The 10,000-nt window shown below is 37.1% G+C and overlaps 1 long non-coding RNA gene across 1 annotated transcript in view; it reads right to left on the minus strand.

Moving 5' to 3' along the window:
• Positions 1-953: 953 nt before the first annotated feature.
• The window catches only part of LOC118766871, a 22,025-nt gene continuing 12,978 nt past the window's right edge, over positions 954-10,000 (minus strand). Inside the window, exon 3 of the long non-coding RNA XR_005002782.1 lies at positions 954-1,091. This is a non-coding gene — a long non-coding RNA (uncharacterized LOC118766871). The remainder of the gene's footprint in view (positions 1,092-10,000) is intronic.

Genomic DNA, 10,000 nt, shown 5'->3' on the forward strand with positions numbered 1-10,000 from the left:
AAGGCGAAAGGGAGAAAAAAAGAATTAGAGAAAGGATGAGAGAGAAAAATTGAAAGGGGGGTAGAAGAGGAGAAAAACGAATTAGAGAAGGAAGAGGAGAAAAACGAAAGGGGGAGAGAGAGAACAGTAGGAGGTAACACATAGATACAAATGAACAACACCCATACACACACACCTGTCCTATGTCTCTATTATCCATCTACCTGCCTGCCTATCTATCGATTATGTGTCTCTTCATTCAGTCTCTAAATGTCTATCCTCTATACACAAACCATCAAACCTTGTTTTCGGCCTTCCTATCTGTCTGACTATCTCTATGTCTATCTATCAGTCTGTCTGTCTGGCAAACAGTCTTCCTATCTATCTATACACCTGCCTATATAAAATTATCCAAGATGTCTATATAAAATTATCCAAGATGGCAAGCTGGCAGAAACATTAGCACGCCAGGCGAAATGCTTAGCGGTGTGTCGTCGGCCATAACGTTCTGAGTTCAAATTCCGCTGAGGTCGACTTAGCCTTTCATCTTTTCGGGGTCAATTAAATAAGTACCAGTTACGCACTGTGGTCGTTGTAATCAACTTAATCCGTTTGTCTGTCCTTGTTTGTCCCCTCTATGTTTAGCCCCTTGTGGGCAGTAAAGATATAAGATGGTCTTCCTTTCTTTCATGTATTACTGCTTTCTTTCTTCAACTGTTTATTTCCTTGCTTTCTTTTTATTAGCTTAGAGTGATAATTTCTCCCAGATGAATATCCAATTATTCAGTATTCCAATTCCATTCCTGTCCCTCCCTCAGGGAGTAAAGACCCCTTCAGTCATGAATGACTATGCAATTGCACCTAGAAAGTTACCCTTAAGGCAAGGTTGTTTATGAAAGACTAGCAGTTGCTCATGCATACCAGTCTCCCCTCTCCATGCCACCAATGTTATCCAAGGGAAAGGTAAAGGCTGATACAGCTTGGTACCAGTGATATTACAACTCATTTCTACAGCTGAGTGAACTGGGGCAACATGAAATAAAGTGTCTTGCTCAAGAACACAACACAGCCTGGTCTGGGAATCAAACTCACTATGTCATGATTGTGAGCATCTCCTTCAAGAAAAACACCAAATATTTTCAAGTATCTCTCAGCTTCATACACAGTGGGAAGGGAACATCAAGTGTGAAAAACAACCCCGAATGACCTTATTATTTAACCCTTACATAATTTCATAGACCAAGTTGTGACCGTAAGAGATATATTATCTACTGAGTGTATTACTTCACCACAGGTACTGAGTGCTTGCATATCATAAATAAGGTAAAATATAGTTCTGTGTTTTATATATATAATATATATAACTATATAGATATATATATATATTCTTCGAAGTATACGTCTCGCTTTTATCCTTCGAAAGTTTAGTAGATGAAAATCTTAGCGACACTGAGAAGGGGATTTTTCGTTGTGCTTATTGTCCGTATCTCTCCCTTTTTTGCTTGTCTTGTTCCTTGGTGTGGTATTGTGTTTCGTCTCTCTATGTGTTCGACGTCTTTTGGTGTCCTGTACACATATATGCGTGTATATGTACATGTAGAGGTAGGTACGTACATATATGTTTATATATATGCATATATTCTATTTTATTAACATATTATACGATTAAACGCACGCACCCTACTAAGTAAGATTGTTCTGTTTACAAGTTAGCCTTGATATTAACTGCACGCGACTCTGCATCTTTCTTTCTTTTCTCTCCCATTCCTGTTTCGTTCTTTTTTTTTCCTTCACTTAACTTGTCTCTTCTCTCTCTCTCATTCTTCATCTCTCTCTCCCTTGCACCATTCTTCATGGTCTCCTCGCACCATTCCCTTCTTTCTCTCTCTTCCTCTTGCTCCTCCTCCCCCATCCCGTCATCCATCTGCGACGATACGTCCGTAGTGACTGTGTCCTGTCCTTTCTCGCCCGCCTCGCAAGGCTTTTGGTTGACAAATTTCCCTCTCTGTCTTCCACGAAATCCAGCGTTTACAATACTTTTTCGTCTGGCGTTAACAGCCCTTCTTATATTGTTCTCCTTGTCTTGCTCTCACTGTGATATATATTTTTCCACTGTTTATATATATATTTTTTACTCTGTTATATGTTTGTACTGTCGTTACAGTCGTCTGCTTTTTTTTACCCCTTGCGAAAAGATCTCAGAATTTTAATTGATTTGCTTTCGCGGAAGGAATTTTTCTTCGAAGTAACGTCCGCTTTTATCCTTCGAAACGTGTAGTAGAGGAAATCTTAGCGACTGAAGAAGGGGATTTTTGCGTTGTGCTTATTGTCCTGTATCCTCCCCTTTTTTGTGGTGTCTGTCCTTGGGGGTGTCTATGTGTTTCGTCTTCTATGTGTTCGACGTCTTTTTGGGTCTGTACACATTATGCGTGTATATGTACATGTAGAGGTAGGTAGTACATATGTGTATATATATGCAGATATTCTATTTATTAAATATATATATATATATAATTATAATATATAATTTATATATATATATATATACATACAGAAGGCACATGGCCTAGTGGTTAGGCTGCTGCACTCACGATGCTGGATTGTGGGTTCAGTTTCCGACTGGTGGTGCATTGTGTCTTGACCTAAACATTTCATCTCACATTGCTCCAGTGCCCCTTTGATTGTGTGTGTGGGGGGATTATTGGCCTGCTTGCCAAAGCAGTGAGGTGGCATCAATTGAAAGCTAAAACAATGCAAAAGCGCATTGTGACTAGCGATGTGTAACAACTCTGACAGTCTGGCCGGTCACATGATCACATGATGTGTATGATATACATACATACATGCATGCATACACACACACACACACATTTTAAATAAAGATGTATTATAACTGTTATTAATGATATTAATAAGGTAATAATAAGGTGGCTAGCCTTGGCTCTGATTTTAGCAAGTGGTATTATATACCCTACTGAATCTAAATTTAATATATATATTATATATATATATATATATATATATATACACACACACAGAGGAAATAGCATTTATAAGACTAGTCAGATAACTTTAAGTTGCAATATCATCATTGGCATCATCATCATCATCATCATCATCATCATCAGCAACATCATTATCATTGTCATTGTTGTTGTTGTCTTCATTCATCATCATCATGTACATAGATAAAACACAAAGTTTAAATAGGTGGCATGTATGGAAATAGAAGCCTGCAGCCATCAATAGATCTTGGTGAAGCAATCACACGTGCACATCTGTTCAGTACACACTCACAAGCTCACACACATTGAGGTCTTTTGTATATTTGTTTCATCATCATCACCAATCAACATCATCATCATCATCACCATCACCATCGTCGTGCGTCGTAATCATCATCATCCTCATAATTATATATGGGTGTAGTGTATATGTATAATATACATATATATGTATGTATGCATTTATATACATACACCACACATATATACATATACATGTATATGTTGATTATATATATAGATGTATAGATGTATATATATATATATATATACACACTTATATATATATATATGTACATAAACACACAATACCATACAATGGATCAAACACATGTATAAATACATACATATATACACGTGTGTGTGTGTGTACACATGCACATGTGTGTGTATACATATAATAATACATACATACATACATACACACACACACATACATACTATATTTGTTTTAAAGTGTGTTTAATGGAGTTTCTGCAGTAATTTAACCATTGTGGTTTTATAATTGATTAGATTGGCAGTTGAAATATTTACAAGAAAAACAACAACAACAACAACAACAACAACAACAACAACAGCAGCAACAACGATATTAGTTTCAACTGCTGTAGTTACAAGAGCCATTGCTTCAACAACAACAACAACAACAAAAACAGCAACAACAACAGCAACAATAGTAGTAGTAGTTGTAGCACAATAACAGTGATAATGATACTAAATATAATTGGAAGTCAGATGTTTATTACAGCAACAGCAACGAGAACAATATCAATTATAACAACAATTGAAATTGCCACAGCTGCAGCAACAACAACAACGACAACAACATGAACAGCAACATCAGCATCAAGGAGTAAAAACAACCACAGTTTGAGCATCAATAATAGATGCCATAGCAAGCAACAACAGTGATCACAGCAAAGCAATGCTTTTCAGATCTGTGTTTTCTTAATGGTGTTATACAAGAGTCTTGTCTTAATACCCAACTTTGTAGCAGCTAAATCAGTCTTAAACTTACAAACCTACATAAACTTTTACATATATGGCATCCTTTTTGTCTGGGAGACAATGGAGTTGCGCATAAGTAGTCTAGTCCGGCTTTTACATTCATGGCCTGATACATTCTGCTGTGGCTGTGTGTAGTCCATCCTGGACAAACACTCCTATGGCATGTACCGCAAATGTAGCGAAGACCGTTCCTGGCTGGTTGTAATGCCATAGTTTCTTGTTGACGTCTTTTCTTGTCTTTCCATTTCTCCTCTCTCTCTCTGTCACTGCCTTTGTATCCCTCTCTTACGGTACATATATATATACATCCATATATGAACATACGAGGTTCATATATAAAATTTCCTCTCTACTATTTTTTCTTCCAGTATTTTTGTTTATTCATATTTCTTTTTGTATCAATCACTAGCAGTATCGCCCGGTGTTGGTAGGGTTTGTAAGGGAAATAACTAATAAGCATTTTTAGAGAGTATCTTCCCTATAGATGCCAATTCGGGCTTTCTTAGCCATTCTTGTTTTGGTGTGTCTTCAAGCCATGAAGTCGTTCTAAAAGAACGCTAGTCTCTTGACAACGCTTTACGACGTTGATTTCCTTACACTCCCTTCCCCACAGCTTCACGATGGGGGGAGGGAACAGGGGGAAAGCAAACAGGTGCAGGTGTGACCATGGACGCCAACTCTGCCGCATCGACACACGAAAAGTATGCATTAAAATGGATAAAAAATGATGTTAAATTATTTTTAAAATTGTAGACTCATCGTAGATGCGCGCTAATACTCAGACAGGCTCGATATGAATCACGACTATAAGATACCCGAATTTGGTTAAACTGCACCGCAAAATGTGGGAGTTGTTAGGAATCTAAATCGAAGGAGACAGACACTCACACAACTACAGTTTTATATATATAGATATAGTATGTATTCTTCAATGCATAATAACAACTGCTAGATTTTTTCTTCTTCGTTTTAAACATTTCAATTGGTGATGAAATTAAAGGTATTTATTTTATAAATATCTATTACAGAAACACATGTACAACAGTTATGTAAATAAATCCTTTAAATTATTGTATTATACTATTACTCTATGGATCTCTTCTAATGATTTGAACTGATTAACCAGTAAGTAAAAAAAAGTTTTTCGTAATTCACATCATCTCTATATTGAGTTATTACGTTATGGTTAATTGTTTGTGCCTTTAAGCCATATAAAGTTAAGTGATATATATATATATATATATATATATATGGATATGAGGTAAAAATTTTGCTTCCCAATCACATGGTTCCAGGTTCAGTCCCACTGAATGGCACCTTGAGCAAGTGTTTCCTACTGCAGTCTTGTGTAGAAGACAAGCCTTGTGAGTGGATTTGGTAGATGGAAACTAAAAAGAAGCCTGTTCTATACACACGTACACACACAGGCATATATATATATATATACCTTCGAAATGCAGAGTAGATAAAACAGGGGACAACTGATGAAGGGAATGTTCTTTATGTTGCATGTCTCATTCCTCTATTTGTTTGTTGTCTTTGTTGTTCCCCAAAACGTTCGCCTTCTATGTTTTTATTTTTTATGTTCTCATTTCTCATTTTGTCTACGTTTTTTGATGTCCTGTACCCATATACACATGTATATTACATTATATGTAGGTATGTACATATATGTATGTATATATGCATATATTTTATATATTATACATATCATATGAATATATATATATATATATATATATATATATATATATATATATATATATATACATATATATATATACATATATATATACATATATATACATACAAACATATATAATACATATTTAGTGAGTGTAGTCCCTAATTCATAGTTTGAAAGTGTTCGTGGGAAAGTTTAATAAATGAGCTTTGAGAAGCATGTCTAATGGAATATCAGAAGGCAGTTTCTAAACAAATAATTTAATTTATTAAATTATTACAAGAGCTAACAAATAAAAAAGAGTATAGCCTGTGTGTATGCATGAGTCAAGGAAAACATTGTAATTTACGTTTGAAAAATAGATTCAGCTGGAAGTCATTTTAAGTAAATAGAAAACAGAGCTAGCTTAAGTGAAAATATATGAAGCAGAGTTGCGGCTGATGTCATCCAGAATTTCGTGAAGCATGATGGGCAGAAATGAATGACGTATCAAGTTGAGGGTGGCTGAAAATTTAGAGCCAGCGGCACAAAATTTGCTGTGTAAAGCAATTTCTGCTCTTGCTACTAGTCCTCTGTCTTTCGACAAACTGATTAAAACTCCTGCTTTGTTTCATGGGTAGAGAACTGCCTCTAGATTTTCTACACGCCCAGCCTTGATTGGCTGGAGAATGCCATAGCACAACTGTGCTATGATGTGACAACTAAAACAGCTTTCCTGACATGCTATACATCTATTCATCCATCTATCCATCCATACATCCATCCATACATACATACATGCATACATGCATACATGCATACATGCATGCATACATGCATGCATACATACACACATACATACGTACATACATACACACACACACATACATACATACATACATACATACACACACACATGCATACATACATACATACATACATACATACATACATACATACATACATACATACATACATACATACATACATACATATGTATGTATGTATACATACATTTGTCCTCAACTGTTTGGACTACTGTTCTTTACTGTGGTCATTCTACAGTGTCAGATTAATAGCAGAACTTGAGGCAGTTCAGTGATGCAACACAAGGAAGATTGCATCAATGTAACAACAGCTGGGCTACTGGGAAAGACTGAAAGAGCTATGACTCTACTATTTGGAGTGAAGACAGGAGAAGTATGCAGTGATATAAGTATGGAAAATGCTGGAGGGGCTGGCACCAAACTTTGGAATTGAGAGCTATACCAGACCCCAAACTGGACATCAATGCACTGTTCCAAAGGTCCCAACTGTCCCATCTAGAGTGAGGGCCATGTACTGCAATAGCCTTCGATTCAAGAGCTCATAGCTATTTAACGCCTTCCAAAAACATCTGAGGATTCTTCATGGAGTTAGGGTAGATGTTTTCAAGAAACAATCTGACCTCTTGGTATCCAAAGTTCCAGATTAACCAATATCAAGGCAGGAGATTCAAAAGTGGGCAGCAGTGTTTACTCTTTTACTTGTTTCAGTCACTTGATTGCAGCCATGCTGGAGCACTGCGTTTAGTCAAGCAAATCAATTCCCGGATTTATTCTGTGTAAGCCTAGTACTTATTCTATCGGTCTCTTTTGCCAAACTGCTAAGTTACGGGGATGTAAACAAACTAGCATCGGTTGTCAAGCGATGTTGGGGGGGACAAACACAGACCCACAAACATATACACACACATACATACATATAAATATAGATCTTTCAGCTTCCGTCTACCAAATCCACTCAAAAGGCCTTGGTCAGCCTGAGGCTATAGTGGAAGACTCTTGCCCAAGGTGCCACGCAGTGGGACTGAACCTGAAACCATGTGGTTCGTAAGCAAGCTACCACCACCACCATCACCACCACTATCATTATCATCATCATCGTCATCATCACCACCACCACCACAGCCGCCACCACCACCATCCTCCTCCTCCTCCTATTCATCATCATCACCATCGTTTGACCTCTGTTTTCTTTGCATGGGTTGGTGGATCTGACAGAAGCTGACCACCTGAAGGGCTGTTCAGGCATGGTTTCTATGGATGGATGTCCTTCCTAACGCCAACCACTTTACATAGCGTACTGGATGCCTTTATGCAGCACCACTACAAGTGCTTTTTTATGTGGCGCCAGCACTTATGAGCCTATGTATGTATGTATGTGTGTATGTATGATGTATGTATGTATGTATGTATGTATGTATGTATGTGTGTGTGTATGTATGTATGTGTGTATGAATGTATGTATGTATGTATGTATGTGTGTGTGTGTATATGTATGTATGTATGTATGAATGTATGTATACATATGTGTGTGTATACATATATGTATGTATGTGTGTGTGTGTGAGTGAGTGCATGTGTGCATGTGTATGTCTGTATTGAAAAATAGAGAAAGACAGACAGAATGGATCTTACGTTGACAACGTCACACACACAAGCCAACGAAGAAATCTTTATACCGTCACTTGCCCAGTTAGAAATAGTAACCAAAGCACCTCAAATCATATACAACTGTCATCATGGTAGGAAACATAACATTAAAATAAATAAAATGGTTACATAGATTTGCTTAACTAGAACTGACTGGGGTTAAACTATTGCTTCTGCTACTGCTACTACTACTACTACTACTACTACTACTACCATCAACGAACATTGGAGGTAGTGGGGGGGAGATCCTAAGAAGTTGTCTTTAACCAACCCAGGAAATGAAATGAATCTATAAGAGAGAAATTCTATAGAGAATCTCTTGATTCACTCAATGGAACAGATAAATCTCCCTTAATAAACTCACTAAATTAATTAATCTAATCGGTAATCATAGATCTGATGAAAATTTTCTGTTACCATGGTAACAGAAAATGGTAACAATGTTTATCTTCAGTAAAATGTTGATTTATTATAGGCAGATGGTTTTATTTCTTACAAGAGTTAATCAACATTTTACTCCTATTTTATTTCTTTATTACCCACACGGGGCTAAACATAGAGAGGACAAACAAGGACAAACAAAGGGTTTAAGTCAACTACATCAATCTCAATGCATAACTGGTACTTATTTAATCGACCCCAAAGAGATGAAAGGTAAAGTCAACTTCAGCGGAATTTGAACTCAGAACATAACGACAGACAAAATACCTATTTCTTTACTACCCACAAGGGGCTAAACACAGAGAGGACAAACAAGGACAGACAAACGGATTATGTCGATTATATCGATCCCAGTGTGTAACTGGTACTTATTTAATCAACCCCGAAAGGATGAAAGGCAAAGTCGACCTCGGCGGAATTTGAACTCAGAACGTAGCGGCAGACGAAATACCGCTAAGCATGTCACCCGGCATGCTAACATTTCTGCCAGCTTGCTGCCATTTATTTTACTCCTATTTTGCAAGCCTATTGTTATTGCTACAGCACAACTGATTTCACATCATGGTGAATTGTAAGGTTGTGTCTGGACTGTTTACATTTAAGTGGACTGGGTTGTTGATAAATAAATAAGTGTCTTTGTTATGGACATGACTCAGTAAATTATATTTCACTGTGGTACATGCTTACAGATGAAGGCATGTAACCCAGTGGTTAGGGCGTTGTACTCATGATCACAAGATCATGGTTTCGATTCCTAGACTGGCTGGGGTGTTGTGTTCTTGAGCAAAAAAACTTCCATGTTGCTTCAGTCTATTCAGTTGTAAACGAGCAACCCTGTGATGGACTGGCATCCTACCCAAGGGGAGTTTTGTGTGCTCGGTCAGTTACATACCATGGTAACTGGATAACTGGACTTATGAATCCTAGAGTTCAAGATGGTACTTATTTACTACATGCTTACAGCTAGCTGCTCTGGACAAGTGTTTTCTTCACAGAGGCAAACAGCTTAGTCCTCAGATTTAACTCTTTACTCATAGAAAGAGGGATAGTATCCACAGCTTTGACATTCCCTTCTCCAAGACAAACTATTGAAACTGATGCAACTGTACCCTGCTTAAACCCATACAGACCAATATAGTCAATAAAATATG

The sequence above is a fragment of the Octopus sinensis genome, linkage group LG18 (genome assembly GCF_006345805.1).
Source record: "Octopus sinensis linkage group LG18, ASM634580v1, whole genome shotgun sequence".
Taxonomy (NCBI): domain Eukaryota; kingdom Metazoa; phylum Mollusca; class Cephalopoda; order Octopoda; family Octopodidae; genus Octopus; species Octopus sinensis.